This window comes from Zosterops lateralis (genome assembly GCF_965231275.1).
Source record: "Zosterops lateralis genome assembly, chromosome: 25".
Classification (NCBI taxonomy): Eukaryota; Metazoa; Chordata; class Aves; order Passeriformes; family Zosteropidae; genus Zosterops; species Zosterops lateralis.
The window spans coordinates 3,913,680-3,931,686 of NC_139785.1; positions in this window are offsets into that span (position 1 = coordinate 3,913,680).

An 18,007-nucleotide genomic window follows, 5' to 3' on the forward strand; every position below is an offset into this window, starting at 1 on the left:
ACAGAGGGATGGGAGCACACGGTTGTGGAACAGCCCAGCAGAAATTCTGCACAAATCAAAACCAGAATATTTTAATGGAGCAGCTCAGATCCAAAGCAGGGAATTCCCCCAAAGCAGAAAGCTCAATATCCTCCAGAAGCTGGAGACTTTTCTTATGTCTCTGAGAGAAAAAAATGCTGCCAGAGAGGTGGGGAAGGGGGAGAGTTAAAGCTGAGAGCTCTCCCAGCAGAGTCTGCAGCTGGTTCTGAGCTGGGCTCTGCTCTCTCTGCAGGGAGGGCTGGAGCAGCTCTGCTTCTGTGGCACAGAGAGGAAGAAAAACACAGCCAGGCTGCTATTTTTGAAGGTGCCTGCAGCACTGGATCCCTGAAGCCTTTTCCTTTTTTAACAAAAGACGTTGCTCAGTGAGAATTTCAGTGTGTGAGGCAAGAAATGTGGCCAGGGTAGGGCCAAAGCAGGGGCAGGCTGGGCCAAGAGGCACCAGAGATCACCTCAAAGCCTTGCAGAAAGCAAATTGGAGACAGCAAAAGCTTTTGCAGACTCCCCTGGTCACAAGGAGCACCAGAGTCAGGTCATTGCTTTAACCAAAAAACACTAAGCACAAAAAAAAACAAACCCTGCAGTGACATCCTTTCACATTATTCCAGCCTAAAACTGCCAATTCCTAAATTTCAGCTTTTTAGGAGCTTCAATTTTGTCTAATTTGATAATTTCCACCATTTTCACTGTCTCTAGACACTCAAATAGATCCAGTAAAACCATCTTTTCCCCCATTCAGTGCTTTATTTTTCCCCCACAAATAAAGTCATCCCAAAGGAGTGACTGAAGGGCAAAGTAGACTTTAAAGGTCATTTCCTATGGGATTGTAAGAGCTGATAACTGAAGCCCAGACAGGGGTTTTATAGCAGGGAACTCGATCCTGTGTCTGCCTGGCACGTAAAGGAGGTGTCTGTGACCTGAGAGGGCTGAAACAGCTTTTTTTTTAATGAGTTCTGGGAGTCACAATGTGTCACACAGAGAGAGGGTCACTGGGTGTGCTGGCAGGGATGAGGAGCCTTTCATCAGGAGCTTTCCAGCCCTGAAGCCCTGTCAGGTGATGTCACACTGTCACCTGGCTCCAGTCACCAAAAACCAGGAGTGAACCTGAGCCAACAGCCCCAATAACCTCAGCTCCGATTCTCCACCTGTTCCAGATGTTCCAAAGCATAAATTTGGCAGCTTTAGCAGCAGAACCAGAGAGAGCAGCAGCTTGGGGCAGCTTCCTTCCTCTCAGGTGTAAATCCTGCAGTGAGGTTGATGCTTTTTAAGATTTGAGCTTTTATATTTTTCATCCATCTGTAACCCTGCAGTTCTTTAGTGCAGAACTCCAAACTCCACACACACTGTGAGCTGCTGCTCCCCCACTTTGGGCAGACACAACAATTCCTCTCCAGGCCTGGCAATCAAGGACCCCTCACTGCCTCAGGCCCCAGAGATGGGAACAAAAGGGAGTTGGGGGCAGCAAACTTGGGCTCAATGACTTCATGACCTGGAGCTGGAATTGGCAGATGAACCCCCAATGTGCAAATGGCCCAAAGTGATCCAAGTGTGCAAAGCCGTGCCCATTGTCCATTTTGGGTGCAGCCTCTGGGGGGCTTTGTCTGCCCTAAATGCACCTGAAGGCCCTTCCATAAACAGAACTGCTTTTTATTCCATTGATTTTATCTGGCCTCTGTTTTTAGGTAGCCCCAAAAAGACATCACTGATTTTCACCAGTTCCAGATGCTCCCATGGCACAAACATGGGCAGCTTGTGCAGGGGTGAGGTCAGAAGTGCAATGATGTTAAATTATTATTTCATTTAATTTCATGTGTCCAGCTCAGCCATTCTGGGAAAGTTGGGGAGTTTTTTGTGCTTTAAATTTTTGCTAAACTGGGAGCAGCACAGCCCTGGCCAGAACCAGTCCTTTCATTGCGGCTGAAAGGAATTTTGCCCTGAATTCCTGAGGGTCCAAACCAGCTCTTCCAGGTTAGGTTTGAATTACCCCGTGTTTCTGTCGGGTCTGAGCTGATCTGGGGGAAAGTTCATTCCCCCCTGAGCACACAGAACCTTCCCAATCTCCCAGTCTCCAGCTGCAACTGGGATTTCGTGACTGTTTTCTTTCCTTCCCCCCAGCACCACCCAGGGAGGTTGAAGAATAACTCAGAAGGAAAGGAGCTGCTGGGTCCAGCTTGTTCTGAGATTAAATTCACCCTCACAAGGTGAATTTCTCCTTGAGTGCAGGATCTCCCAAACCCAGCCTCGAATTTCCTGCCAGTGCAGAGGGTGAGTGTGTCAGGAAGTAAAAAATAAACAACAAAGGGCCACAAAAGAATAAAACCCAGGAGAGGTGATTCCCTGCCCAAATACTTTATTTCTGAGCTCGACCAAAGGGTTTGAAGCTGCAGTTTGCCAAGGCAAACAGAGGATTTATAACACTGCAAAGGATTTATAACACTACAAAGTCTTCCTCGTTCTTAGTTAATGCTGACCTACAAAACACAGGTAAATACTCTGCAGGAAAGATCCTGAGGGTGGTAAATCATTGATGGGAGACATGTGCTGATGGGCTTAATCTGGATCCAGTAACATTTGCATCTTAAATTAAAAATTGCTTCCCCAGGAAAGAGGTCAAGGACTGTTGAATGAGCATGAAACCCTCCTTTGGCTCCAGGAATAAAAAAATAATTCTGGCTCCTTTGACAGGACCCAAAAGAATCCCCACAGGTCCTGAACTCATTTATAGTAAAATATATCAAAATTTCATGAAGGTGGAGTAAACCAAATTTCCCAGCAGCACTTAATGAAAGAGCCATGTTTTCTTAAAATCCCATTTCCAACTTCTGCCACTTTGGCCTGTGACTCCTGCCCAGGGATCTAACCCAAACCCTAAATCTAACACTAACCCTAAGAGAGCCATGTCTTTCTTGAGCTTGAATTCCCAACTTCTATAACTTTTCCCTGTTATCCTTCCCCAGGCACCTGACATTAACCCTAAACCAAACCTAAATGTGACCCAAACTTAAATCTAACCCAAACCTAGCCCTAAACCAAACCTGATCGGCACCCAAACCTCATCCAAACATAACCCTAACCCAAACCTAACCCTAATCCTAACTCAAATTTAAATCTAACCTAAACCTAAACCAAACCTAACCCTAGCCCTAACCCAAACCCGAACCTAACCCAAACCTAACTCTAACCCAAACCTAACCTTAACCTAACCCAACAAAGCCTAAATCTAACCCAAACCTATCCATAACCCAAACCTAACCCTAATCCTAACCCAAACCCAAACTTAACCCTAACCATCACCCAAACCTAACCCCAACCATAACCCAACCTAACCCAAACCTAACTCCAACACCAACCCAAACCTAAACCTAACCCCAACCCAAACCTAACCCCAACCCAAACCTAACCCAAACCTAACTCCAACCATAACCCAAATCTAACCCTAACCATAACCCAAATCTAACCCTAACCATAACCCAAACCTAACCCCAGCCATAACCCAACCTAACCCAAACCCAAACCCAACTCCAACACTAACCCAAACCTAAACCTAACCCCAAACCTAACCCAAACTCACCCTAACCCAAACCTAACCCCAACCATAACTCAAACCTAACCAAAACCCAAACCCAAGCTAACCCTCACCATAACCCAAACTTAACCCTAACCCAAGCCTAACCCAAACCCTACCAAACCTTCCCAGCCCTTCCTCCCATCCTTCCCAACCCACACCTGCGGGAGCCGGACGGGAAGAAAAGCTGCCAATAAACCCATTTTCTTGGCAGGGCAAACCCAGATAAGGAGCAGCAGGTTCTCCTTGTGCCCAGGCTCTTCCTGAATTCCCCTGGAGAGCCCAAAGTGTCGGGGCTGACCTTTGCCAGCGGCGCCAGGGAGGTGCGGGCTGATAACGGCGCCGTGGTCAACAAGGAAGTCAATGTGTGATGTGTGGGTCAAAGGGCTCCAGGAGCTCAGCTCAGGCCCTTTGGGGAAACCTGGGTTGTTTTCCCAAAGGCTGGGGCACCAAACTCTCCAGGATCCAGGTGTGGGGTGAAGGGCAGGAAGGGCCACAGCCCTCGATAAGCCGGGCTGGGAGAGGGGAATGTGCTCAGCAAAGGTGTCACAGGGATCACAGGGAAAAGGGGCAGGAGCTGGAAAACGGAGCTGGAAAAAGACATGGCCCTCTCTTAGGGTTAGGGCTAGGTTTGGGTTGGGGTTAGGTTTGGGTTGGGGTTAGGTTTGGGTTAGGGTTAAGATTAGGGTTAGGTTTGGGTTAGTATTGGAGTTAGGTTTGGGTTAAGATTAGGGTTAGGGCTACGGTCAGTTTTGGGTTGGGGTTAGGTTTGGGTTTGGGTTAGTTTTGGCTTAGTGTTAAGTTTGGGTTAGGGCTAGGGTTAGGTTTGGGTTAGATTTAGGTTTGGGTTAGGGTTAGGTTTGGGTTAGTGTTAAGTTTGGTTTAGGTTTGGGTTAGGTTTGTTTTAGGGTTATTTTAGGAAGTTTAGGGAGCTCTGTGGCTCTGGAGGAGGAGAGAGGGGCTGCAGCAGGTTCCTCCCCAGGAGCTGTGCAGATTTGGAGGTGTTTTTGTTCTCTGGTTTGTCAGAACTGTCTCTGGCTGACAGATGCTGAGGGGGAGACTGGGAATCAGGGCCTGTAGCTTGTGGTGGATAAAAGTGGAATTTCCAGGCCTCTCTTTTTCAGGGTCTGATGCTCCCAATCAGCACAAGGCAACAGGGAAAACCAAATTTCTTCTTTCTTACTTTGTTCTTCTTCCAGCCCTTTTAATGATGGGTCTGGAAACCTGATTTACTTTAAGACAAGATTTTGTTTCTGCTTAATTTTTTTCTCCTTGCACAAAACCACTTTCCCAGATATGGACACCACTTTCCCAGGACATGGAGCTAAAAACTTCCACGATTGTCGTGTAATTTTCACATAAGCACAGGGAATTCTCCCTCCATCATGTCAATCTTACTGGGAAATCCCCACAACGTTTTTTCTTCTTTGGGTATCACAGTGAAAAAATAAATTTTGGATATGTTTTTGTTCAGTTCAAAATCCTTACAGCAGCAAAAGAGCTGCATAAAACCAAGTGCTGGAATTTTAAAATTGCTTGTGAGTATTTCTGAGATCAATGAACCCCTGGGTGGTGTAGAGAGAAAAATCTCTGCCCTTCATAATTAAATTTTATAGCTTGTTTTATTTTGTCAGGAGAAGCCTGGAGGAAGAAAGGTTTATCTCTAGGAATTGCATTTTTACACACAGTTTTACACACGTTTCTAATCTTGGGAGATATCCAAGTGCCCAGCACAGCAAATCAGCAGCACTGATGAATCAACAGCTCTGTGAGTGCTGGGCCAGGGTCCATCCCGTGAAGATAGGAGCTATCTCAGGGGTCATAAAGTGAATTAGAGAAGCTGCTGGAGTAAAAGATAAAAGCACCATGAACCTGTTAACTGAACACTTCACTGGGCCAGGAATAGAAATACTGTGTGAAAGATGAGCCAGCTGGGGCTGCAGCTCGTCCTGGTGCCAAGGGCTGACTCACCAGACAGTCTGTGAGCACCACGGGGAGTTCACCAGGGATGTTCCTGCCTCCAGGATGCTGCACTGGGTCAGTGGGAGCACCAGCTCACAAACCAGGCACTGCCTGGCTCAGGGCTCTGCCAGCAGCCCAAGAAATTCAGGGCATCACCACGGGATTGTAGTGAGGCATCCCAGCAAGTGTTTTCCATACAGGGAAAAGTTTAAGAGTCACCCCTTTAAGAAAGAACCCAGAAATTTCCATGCCCTGCTGACAGGGATTGGCTCAGGGCCAGCACTAGGGCATGGACTGGGCCCTCAGAGTGGAACTCAAAAGCCTCCTGGTGACCTTGTTGGCAGTAAACCAGGTTATCCATCCTAAAACATTCAGTATTTAGGAAGGGGCTCTCTCGGGTTTGGTTTTCTTTGGCCGAGATTTCAGGTGGTGGTTCTGGTGGTGGTTTGGGAGAGTGTTTTTTGCCCTTCTGCCCTCTGAAGGCTTTGAGTCTGTGCTTGGTGTGGGAATGAACTGGAGTCTTCAAGATCTTGGTTTTCTCTTGTTCTTGCATGTTTATTAATTCTTATCTTACAAGTTTTGCTCTGTGTCCAGCCAAGGTGTTCACAGCAGCTCAGACACAGGATGACTCCCCCCCTGTGATGGGAGGTCACTCTGCCTCTTACACAGATAATTACGTGTCTATTATTTACCATTCCATACCAATGCCCAGTGCCTGGACTAGAGGGGTCATCTCTACTCTAACCCAATCCACTGACACTACCTTGTGCCCATGTCACTGCAGATAATGGATGCCAAGGGAGAACAAGAACAACCCAGGGCACCACCCTAAATCCTCCATCTTGTCCCCCAGTCAGCTCCATTCTAAAAACCCCAAAACTACAAAACTTTCCACCTGGTGACAAACCACACCACTGTCTGTCACACATTTGTAATTCCTCTCTGTGTTGGAAGTTTTTTTTCATGGACTGAAATCAAACCCTGTGTCCTCCTGGGCTCTGTGCCAGGCAAACCCCCCTGCACAGACCCCAGACCCTCTTTCTCGGGTCCCAGACCCCTCTACCAAGGTCTGTGACCTTCCAGGACAACTAAAGGAATGCCCTGGACTCCAACAGGGCCCAAAAGGAGGAAGAGGCTTTTTGGGGTGTTTGTAGAAGGTGCAAGAGATTTCTCAGACACCCGTGCACGGCCCAGTATTTGTTTTTTCCTTATTAAACCTTTTGATTTACAAAACATCTCAGAGGAGCAGCCTCACTCTAATTAATTACAGCCACTTCTCTGCAGAAGGCTGGTCCCTCAGAGATTGATTTATTAGCACCTGGCTTATTAGACTCCATGTGTTACTCAGTATCATGGAATGAACCAACAAGGCTCCAAGATCATTTCCAAGCAACCCCTTCCTTCTGCATTGTCAGTGTTTCCCAGTTTTCCCAGTCTTAAAGTCTAAGTTTTGCCCCCTGTGATATCACACACCCATGGCCTACAATGAGGATTTTTCTACCCAATTACAAAATCCCATCCAAACCCATGGAGAAGAAGGTGGAAAAGAAGGACTCAGCCTCTGCCCTAAATTCTCCATCTTGCTTTATATAGATATTACTATATTCTAAAACTTTAAACTCTTAAGTTTTCCACCCTGTGCTATCACACACTTCTATCCAAACCCCACACCCACAATCCCAGTGCTGTCACTCAGTTTTGGGAGCCTTTTCCACGGCCTCAGGTCAATGCAGTATTTGCTTGGGGGTCAGTGCCTGTGAGCACAGAAATCTGAAATTCTCAGTGCCCAGGGCTCCATCACAGCTCATTTCACATCCCAGCCCTCCCTCCCTCCTCACAGCCACTCTTGGTGCTCTCCAGGAGAGGCTGAACTTTGCAGTGGATGTTGAAAAAGGCCTTTTCATCCTCTCTCAAGAGAGGCACAAATCAAAGAAACCCAGGAAAAAAACCATGACCCTTCTCCAAATGCCAAATGAATTGACCCTGCACTCCATGTCTGTTATCAGCAGTCCCAGGGAGCTCTCCTGATATGAGGGGACTTCACTGCTACTCCAGGCTGGGCTTTCAGGAGGTTCCACAGAACCCTGGAGAACGAGCTGTGAGCAGCAAATACATCACAAGTGCAATAAACCCGGTGGTTGCACCACTCCTCTTTTTATTAGATCATTCTCCAAGGAATTTTTAAGAGAAACTCTTCAAAACTCTTGTTTTGCATTGATACTGTTTGTGTCTGTGAGAAAAAAAAAATTAAAAAAAATACTCAGAATATTTTGAAACTCTGATTTTTTTTCCTTATAACTGAAGTTAAGAAAACAAAAATGGTGAGGGAAAAATTAAAGCAAAATTCCACACACGTATCTTTGCTTTGGTGTAAAAAACAAACCAACTCACTCACTGAAATATCGCTGCCATAAAAATTTTGACATATTTTATTTACAGCTGCCTTCCACCCTGCCTTTTACAAATAGGACCTGGAGCCACAAGTCACAGAGATAACTTTGTCACCTCTTGGGGACCGGGTTTCCCTTGGGTATCAGAGATTTTTACCTCCATGGAGGACTGCTGTGAACATATCTGCTGAAAACATTAAAAAAAAAACCAAGAATGTTTTTTTTTTTCACTGCCACATTTCCCAACAGGCAACCACAGTGACCTGCAGGGGTTTTACAGTGTTTGCCTGCCCAAAAAATCCCTTTGAGCTTCAAGGAAGCCTCGAAATTCTCCCAGGGTGAAACTGAAAAGGAAAATGAACAAACCTCTTTGTTTTTTGGGAGCAAGCTTGGAAAACGTGGAACTGCCAAGAGGAGTGGCAAAATCCTGGAGTTCCTCTGGATCCAGCAGGGGAAGCAAAGCTGAGGTTTCTGTTGTGGCTCCTGGACACCCAAATCTCACCCTGTGAACCCCCTCTGGGGTGATGCAAGGAGCAAACACAGCTTTGTGCCCAGGAAACAGTGAGGAGTGGGCTCCTCGAGCTCCTCACACATAAATAAATCAGTAAATGTTGCACTGAGAGGAGAAGTGGCTTTGCTGCTGGCTGGAGCCTCCCTGAGGAAGTGCCAAGTGTCAGAAAAACTCTTTTTCTGACCCAGAGATGGGGCTCCTGAGAGGAGTTTTAAAAGATTTAATTCCATTTTCAGTCTCATGTAAAGGGTGAGACGGTGCAAATGTTACAATTCACACCATCACAATCAGAACCCAAACTATTTCCTAATTAAAACACATTATAAGTGGGTTTTGGCCCATCAGCTTTTGCCACACAATGCTGTTAATGCCTCTAAGCCAATAATTTAAAAACACCCCATGTAGGTCTTGCTACAACAGATCTTTCACAGTTCTATTTCTCCAAAATATCTGGTCTGTTTGCAAGGCCATAATTTGAAATTTGTTTCCAGTTCCATTTCTCTCTCAGCAATGTCTGTCCTATCCTGTGGCCTCTCTAAATCAGTGTATTTTATCTCAGAGTTTACACACAGATGCACAAAACTATGTGAACCTTCTATCAGGTTTGGAAAATTCTCTAGAAACCCATTTCCCACAGGCAAGGGACTGTGCTGGTTCAGATCTCGTGTTGCTGCCCTTCACCTGGAGATCAGGGATGTGGAGCAGAGGATTCTGCTCTTGGGCCACGGGAACAATTCCCTCCTCACAGCCCTGCTCTCACACAGACACAGCAAGAGAAGCAGGAGGATGTTAAAAAAATTAAAAATCAGGCTTACAGAGCACTGGACACCAGCAGCTGCCCCTGCAGGAATAATTTCAGTGTGTCTTTGCTCAGGAAAATCACATTTGTAGAGATCTTTGAGGTCTCTGCCAGCAGAACTTGCTGAGTGTATTTAAAACCTGCACAGGCCATGTGGGGGTGCTGGGCAAGGCTTGAAAGGATGGCTCTGAAATACTCAGAAAACTCACAGATACCCCTCACATCAGAGATCAGAAAGGCTGCACAGATCACTTTGGCAAATTGAGGTTCTTATGCCACTTGTGGTCTTATGTTTATTGTTTTATTGACTCCACCGCAAAACCCACAAAATCAGCAACACCAAAAACTTCAGCCTCCTTCTCCAGCCTACTAATTACTGATAACCCACGGCAAATGGGAAAATATTTCAAGGTTAAGCAAAAAGAATATGGATTCCTCATAATTTAAATTAAATCTGTGTCTGTTCTGATTCTTCAGGTAAAGCTGCTTCAGGTAAACACCCCCTCCCTCCCCAATCCCACTGCATCCATTGCCCAGGATGAGTTCAGCTCCTCCAGGAGATGAGCTGGTGGTTGTTTGATTGTGCAGAACATGAAATGCTCCTGCTTTCTGTCCCTTCAGTGCTCTGAGGGTGCAGCTCCTCTCTATTCCAGCTTCATCCCAGGAATCCAGCAGTCAGGAGAGGGCTGAGCTCCCCAGGCTGGTGGAGAAATTCAGAATAAAATCAGGGTGGGAATTCAGTGGCCACCACTGCAGCAAATCCAAGGGATTCACCCAGGACAGGACCTGCAGCACCCAGGCAGGTTCAGCCCTTTGCAAACTCGCTGCATTTGAATTTCAAAACGATGCAAATGATCCTCCCATAATTACACCAAGCCCACACCGTTATTAATTTCAAACTTGGTGTCAAGGCCTGAAAAAATCCAGCAGCTGCTGGAGGAAAATGTTCAGTTCAGGAGAAAACCTGCTTGTTTTATCTCCTGGTTTATTTACTGCCCTAAACCAGCACACGTGAAGAAAAAACAGCTGAATTACCTGAATTATCGAGGGCTGAGAGTTGCTGCAGGTTCAGCAAAGCTTCCTTGATCTCACTCAGGGTCTTGGCAAGGGGGGAAGCTGCCACCAGAGCCTCGACCTCCAGCTCAGTCAGATAAACCGAGTGCAGATCTAAACCTGGAATAAATAAAAGGGGCATTTCTAAGCCTAAAGGAAGAGGTTGTTCATGGCTGCAAGATGGAAATATCATCCTGGGCAGAGGGAATGCTGTGAGCATCACAGAATGATGGTGTGAAATCTTCCCGGCCTCCCAAAATTAGCATTTAATTATTATAATGACATCCAGACTCTTCCCTACAGGTGGTTACTTAATATAAAGGTGTGAAGGGTCTGTAGGGATGGAAATTCTTTGAGTTCTCTCCTACAGAGAAGGATGTAGAGGGATGGAAACTCATTGACTTCTCACTACAGGGGGACAGAGGAGGTAGAAGTGGCTGCCTTGAGCTGGCACCTCAGAAAAAAAAAAAAAATAGAATAAATGAGGGAAAATAATTCTACATTTTCTGTATTAGCAAACAGAGACACCCCTCTTCACCCTCAGCAGAATCAGCCTCCTCTGAGAGCACCCCAGAGCTGTGGCACTGCCCTTACCGTGCTCCTCGTGCCCAGGCAGGCTGGGAAAAGCCTCTTTCCTGCTGAACAGCTCCCAAAGCTGAGGCAGCTCAGCATCCTGGGGGATAAAAAAAGGGTTAAAGAAAAGGAAAAACTCCCAAAAAGGTGAGAGGTGGCCCAAAACCTGCAGCTCACCTGCCCTTCTGATTTATTTTCACTGGCCAGGCTGTGCAGGGAGGGTGTCACTGCAGCCTGTGCCTGGATCTTGAGCTCCATCTGTGGATTTGCAGCTCTGCTCCCGTCAGGAGTGTCCCCAAGCAGCACTTCCAGAGCTCTCATCAGCTCTGTCACCTCTTGCCACGGGGCACCTGATGAACCCAGCAGGGAATTTCAGTGGGATTCCCCAGAACCACTTGGAAAATTGTGATTAAATCCAGGGCAGCACCAAGAGCAGGAGCCTTTCTCTGGAAATTTCTCAGGGCGCCTCATTTTGTACAACATTCCCAAATAATTCCGTGCTCACTCCTTCTGAGCTGCCAGACCTCCCCTCTGACTGAGCTCAGGGGCAGACAAGGCTGTCTTGGTGTTGTTTTACATCACAATGGGAATCAGAAGGTTGGAGATTCAGAAGGTTGAAAATGACTCCTTTATTTCTGGGATGTGGTTTTTTTTATATACTATTTCACACAGACCAATTGGATTGGTGACACAAAGACAAACCAGGGTTTAGTTGAGGTGTCAGGGCTGGGTTGGACTCAATGATCTTGGAGGTCTCTTCTGACTCTGTTTTACACCACAATGACACAGAGTCTGAGATTCAAAAAGCTGAAAATGACTCCTTTATTCTTGGGATGTGTCTCCCTTTTATCCCATTTCACACAGACCAATTGGATTGGTGACACAAAGACAAACCTCTTCACTCCCATTGGTCAGAGCAGAGGGACAGCAAGGAGAAGTCCCTCCTGGGGAAAGGAATGAATAACAAAGGTACAGCTACAAAAACCTTTCTCCTGTTTACAGAAAATTCCCTGGGAAAGGAATTTCAGGAAACCAAAACACCTCAGGCACAAACCAGGACCACAGTGTCTTGCAGCTCTTACAGAACAATTTTCTGGGCTCTCTTGTGGGGATGAGTCAGGTCTTTTTTTATCTTCACTCATGCTACACCTGGCCTGGCTCTGCACCCTCTCACCTGGCTGGGGGTTGTTGTTGCAGTGTCCATCCCTCAGCTCAGCACCCGCCTCTGCCCAGCTCTGCTCTGCAGCTTTCTGCCCACGAGTCCCTGGCCTGGGAAAGGTTTTCAGGGATTCCCAGTCCAGGGCTTGCACCGTGTCCTGTTCACAGAAAGCAGAAGTGTTATGTTTTGCAAACCTCAGAATCCACGTTCAGCCCTTCATATAAGACCATATAAAATAATAAATAATAAAGCAGCAGTGTTATGTTTTGCAAACCTGAGAATCCAGATCCAGCCCTTCATATAAGACCATATAAAACAATAATTAAATATTAAAAAATAAACGTTATCTTTATATAAAAAATTATACATTAATATACAATATATTATATTAAAATATATAACATCTTATATTATATATTAAATATATATAATAATATAATATATTAAATTATATATTAAAATATTATATTAAAATATATAACATGTTATATTATATATAAATATATGTATTATATATTATTATAACATATATTAAATTATATATTAAAATATATTATTATATAATAAAATATTTTAAAACCCATATGAAAATTTTTTATTTATTAAAATAAATTATTTTATTTATTTATTTATTTAAATAAATTGATAAATAAAGTGATAAAGTGATAAATAAATTAAAAGGAGTAATGCCCATCCTTTGATAAACTTTTACCATGGGGGCAACCATTAATCTTAAAATTTTCCATGTTTTTTTTTCCCTGAAATGTCTCTCCCCACTGACCACGAGGCTCTGGATCCTCTGGCTGATCCCGTTGTGGAAGAGCAGCACGTCCATCCTGTGCTTTGCCAGCTGAGAGGCCAAGTGCAGGTTCTGATCCTCCAGCTTGTCATAGAGGGTGCGGACACTGAAATCCTCCAGCAGCCCGGGGGTGGGGATGCTCTCTGAAACACCAACACCAAGACGAGGTTATTGGGGTTTATTTCCCAAATAACCGCAGGGATTTTGTGCTCTGTGAGGAAGGGAAAAGGATGAGGCAGGAGATGGGAGAGAAGGTCTCGTTCCCCAGCGTGGGGAGTGTTGGAGTCCAGGGCATCCCTCTGGGCGCCCTGGAAGGTCACAGAGCTCAGCAGAGGGGTCTGGAACCCGAGAAAGAGGGTCTGGGGTCTGTGCAGGGGGGTTTGCCTGGCACAGAGCCCAGGAGGACACAGGCTTTGAGTTTGGTCCATGAGAAAAAACATCCAACACAGAGAGGAATTGCAAGTCTCAAATGTGTGACAGACAGTGGTGTGGTTTATCACTGTATAGAAGATTTTGTAGTTTTGGATTTTTAGAATGTAGGTGCAGAGGGACAAGATGGAGATTTCAGGGCGGTGCCCTGGGTTCTTCTTCTTCTCCCTTGGCCTCCATCTCCTGCAGTGACGTGGGCACAGGGGAGTTTCAGTGGATTGGGACAGAGTAGAAATGACCCTTCTAGTGCAGGTGTTGGGCATTGGTATGAAATTGTAAATAATAGACACATAGTTATCTGTAAAAAACAGTGACCTCCCATCATGGGGGGAATCACCTCGTGTCCGAGCTGCTGTGAACACCTTGGCTGGCACAGAGAATTGTAAGACAAGAATTAATAAACAACATGAGAAACCAAGAAAACCAAGACCTTGAGACTCCTTTCATTCTCACACCGAGCACAGAGACACAGAATCAGACCCAAAGCCTTCAGAGTCACAGAGAGAACAGAGACAGAAAATCACTCCCTCAGACCCACACGAACCACCAGCCTTGGAATCTCTGGTGAGAAAAAACCATAAAAGAGAGGGGAGGATGACAGAGCGTTACTATATCAGCTCCTAAACGCTCCAGGAATTCGTTGGCATGCTCCTGGAGCTGTTCCCTGAGCTGTCCCCACCTCCTGCTGCCATCTGCTGGGCTCGGGCTCTGCAGCTCCCTGAGAACATCCCCAAATTCCCCAGATCATTCCCAGAAAGCAAATGATGCCCAGGAGTGACGTGCCTTCGGGGAACAGAGTGACCGGCACACGAAGCCCAGGAAAATGATTGTAAATCTTTATTTCCTTCACCCGCTGCTGTTTTAAAGGGCTTCCAAGGCTGGGAATTGACTCTTTTAATTCCTCAAGGAAAAATCTCCAACCCATCCCAATGACAGGGGTTAAATTCCCTGTAATAAAGCCAGGGTGGAAGTGCCTGTGTTGCCTCCTGGGAGTGCAGGAAATCCTGGGACAGAAGGTGTCAAAATATTGCACCTGAGAGAAGAAAATGGGGAAAAAAGCCAATGGGAGAACAGCTGGGGCTGGCCCAGCACTTCACCTGCAGTGGGCACTGCTCCTTTCTCTCCAGAGACAACATCTTCTCCAGACCCACGAGGACCAAGCATCTGATAGAACTTGAGGCTGGAGAAATGGCAAAGAGGGTGAAGAGCATCTCATTCCTCTCATTGAGGTCAGACCCCAGCCCAGCTCAGGCAGAGGATGGACTTTTGGGGTAGATATTTTTGTAGGACCACACAGAGGTTGATCTTTACCTGTCCTTGAGCAGGATGTACTCTGGTGGGATGTGTGGCTCCCCCAGGCTCCTCCATCGTGGCTTCCAGCTCTTCAGGGGGCTGATTTGGGGGGCAGCAGGTTGGAACACGATGGCCAGGGTGGTCAGCAGCACCACCAGGAAGCCCAGGACAAAGAGGATGGCTGGGGAAGCCGGGAGGGAGGGCGAGGAGTGAGAAACAACAACAACAAAAAAAACATTCAGCACCTTTCCTACTCATTTCATTTCTGCTTCTCCTGGGAGAAGCTGGGGCAGGTGGATGAGGATGGTGTGGGCCTGAGAGATTTCAGCCTGCTGGCAGCTGCTGACTTTTTCCCAAGGAAAAAATTCCCAAGAAAGCTTCTTCTCAAAACAATCCTGGCAAACAACTCTCCTTTCTCAGAACAATCTTTCTCCAGGTGGTGTTTTGCTGTTTCTCTGGTTTAACCCATGGGATCAGAGAGGTGTCGTTCCTATTCACCAACCATGGTCAGTCTGGATGGGAACACCTTATAAAAGGCAGTAAGAATTTAAACAATAAAGCCTTCTTTTCCTATACTTTTTTGCCTTAAATAAAAAATATTTAAATAATATTTGAGAATAAATAATTATTAAGAAATAATTAATAAGAATTACTTGGAGCCTTTCGTGTCCTTTACATGCTTAAAGAAAGGTCATGGGTAAAAATTTAAACAATAAAGTCTTTTTTCTATGCTCGCTGCCTGCTGAAATATTTGGAGTCTTTCATGTCCTACAGCAACAAGGAGCAAAATGTTTTCAAGGACTGAAGGATCCAGTTTATAAATTTTATTCATAATATATAAAATATTTCTATTTTATAGAGCCAGGATGGTGCTTGCACACCACACTTTCAAAATTCTATTGATAATATATAAAATATTTCTATTTTATCGAGCCAGGATTGTGCTTGCACACCACACTTTCATTTCTGTTGTTTCCTGGCCTCCCCCTGAAGGACTGGCGTGTGCACAGCACTCACACCCACACCTGGCTTGGAGCAGAGACCTTACCTGACCTTGTGGTCAGCTCTCAGCTTTGAAATGATAGATTTCATTTCAGCTGGGTTTATCATGGAAATACACTGTCATTTTCTGCCTTCCAGCCAAGGAAAACAAAGCCCTCAGTTACCTGGGCTCTTCAAACAGGGCGTGGGGAGAGGGATGACTGCTCCTTCCCCCTCTCACCACCTCAGCTCCTGGACAGGCAGGTTCTTGGCCACAGAGCCGTGGGCTTGGGGAAGTTACGCAGGAACAAGGGATTAAAGCTGACAAAGCAGTGCTTTGGTGGCATTTCTAAAGAAAAGGCTTGTTTAAACACACTTAGAGAGGACACACTCTTGTGGGCCTGAGCAATTTGAGCCTTTCAGCAGCTGCTGACTTTTTCCCAAGGAAGAATTTCTCAAGAAAGCTTCTTCTTAAAGCAACCTTAGTAAACAACTCTCCTTTCTCAAAACAATCTTTCTCCAGGTGGTGTTTTGCTGTTTCTCTGGTTTAACCAAAGGGACCAGAGAGGTGTTGTTCCTATTCACCAACCATGTAAAGTCTCTATCAGAATATCTTATAAAAAGTAGTGAGAATTAGACAATAAAACCTTTTTTTCCTATGCTCTTTGCCTTAAATAGAAGAAAAATAAAAATATTTGAGAAAAAATTATTAAGAAATAATTATTAAGAAATTTTTGGAGTCTTTTGTGTCCTACAATGACACACATTTAGAGAAAGGTCATAGGTAGGAATTGAGGTTGAAGGTGGGTGTCTCAGGGTTTTGGCCGTACCTGTGATGGCAGCCCAGTTGGGAGCCAAGTTCAGCTCCTGTTGTTTCCAAACGCCGTGTCTGGCCAGCTGGAACAGGGAGGAGGGCTGGAAGGGCCCGGCCCCGCGGTCACAGCTCACGTTGGCTTCGTTCACTGTCACAATCAGGAAGTGCTCCTCAACAGAGCTGTCCCTGAAAACAAATGTCCCAGGCTCCAGGAAAACGTGGGAAAACCTGGAAGAGAGGAGGGAGGGAGGCTCCAGCTCATCCAAGCTTCCTTCAGCCTCCGTCTGTGAGGATGGTTAAACACAGGGGCTTGAACACAGCAAAATTTGGCATTTTCACCACCAAGGACCTGCTGATTCTGTCACAAACTCCCTCTCAGGTCCTGTTACACAGACCTAGGTGACTTTCAGGCTCACAGCACTGCTACCTATGGGCCTGGTATTTCTGGGTCTGAGAGATTTTACCCTGCTAGAAGCTGCTGACTTTTTCCCCAAGGAAAAATTTCTCAAGAAAGCTTCTTCTCAAAACAATCCTGGCAAACAACTCTCGTTTCTCAGAACAATCTTTCTCCAGGTGGTGTTTTGCTGTTTCTCTGGTTTAACCCATGGGATCAGAGAGGTGTCGCTCCTATTCACCGACCATGTTCAGTCTGGATGGGAACACCTTATAAAAGGCAGTGAGAATTAGACAATAAAGCTGACACTGTTTTACATCACAATGACACAGACTCTGACTTCAGAAGGTTGAAAATGACTCCTCTATTTTTGGGATGTGTCTCTCTTTTATGATATTTTACACAGACCAATTTGTTTGGTGAAATAAAGACAAACTTCTTTAATTACATTGGTCAGAGCAGAGGGACATCAAGGAGTCCCTCCTGGGGAAAGGAATGAAAACAAACTTACAGTTACAAAAACATTTCTCCTGTTTACAGAAAGTCCTCTGGGAAAAGAATTTCAGAAAACCAAAACACCTCAGGCACAGAACCAGGGCTACATAAAGCCTTTTTTCCTATTCTCTTTGCCTTCTGAAATATTTGTAGTCACTCATCTTTCTTTCATGTCCCTCAACAACAGCTCCCCACAGCAGGTTTTACCAGGAGATGTTGAGCTGAGTCTCCTGGATCAGGTGGTCCAGCCTTCGGAAGGGTCCGAAATCCCAGCCTGGGTTGTTGTTGTAGAGATGCTGCTTCTGGTACACGGGGTAGTGGCTGGAGGCACGTTCTGGGGATGGGGCAGCACAGGGTCACAGCCCTGAGCCACCCCAGCTGGGAAAGCACAGAACTGTGGAGCTGTTTTTGCAAGGCCAAGCAGCATCAGCTCACTTAATTGGGTTTAATTACTGCCCCACAAAGATTTGTGCTGTCTAACACAGCACCAATCTTATCTCACTCCACAGAAATCCAGTCCAAAAGTGAAAACCTGCAGGTAATGCCCTGGCAGGGCTCAGATTGCAGATCTGGGGTGCAGGAGGTGAAGGGATGGATCCGTGCAGGATGCCCAGTGTGGAGCCACTGCTCTGAGCGGGTCTGGACACACAGACGTGCTCAGCCCCAGCCACACTCACCCTGGGAATTGATGCTGAGCTGGAAAAGGATGGTGTCCCCAGCCTCCAGACACACCACTGGGTTAGGGATGAGGGGC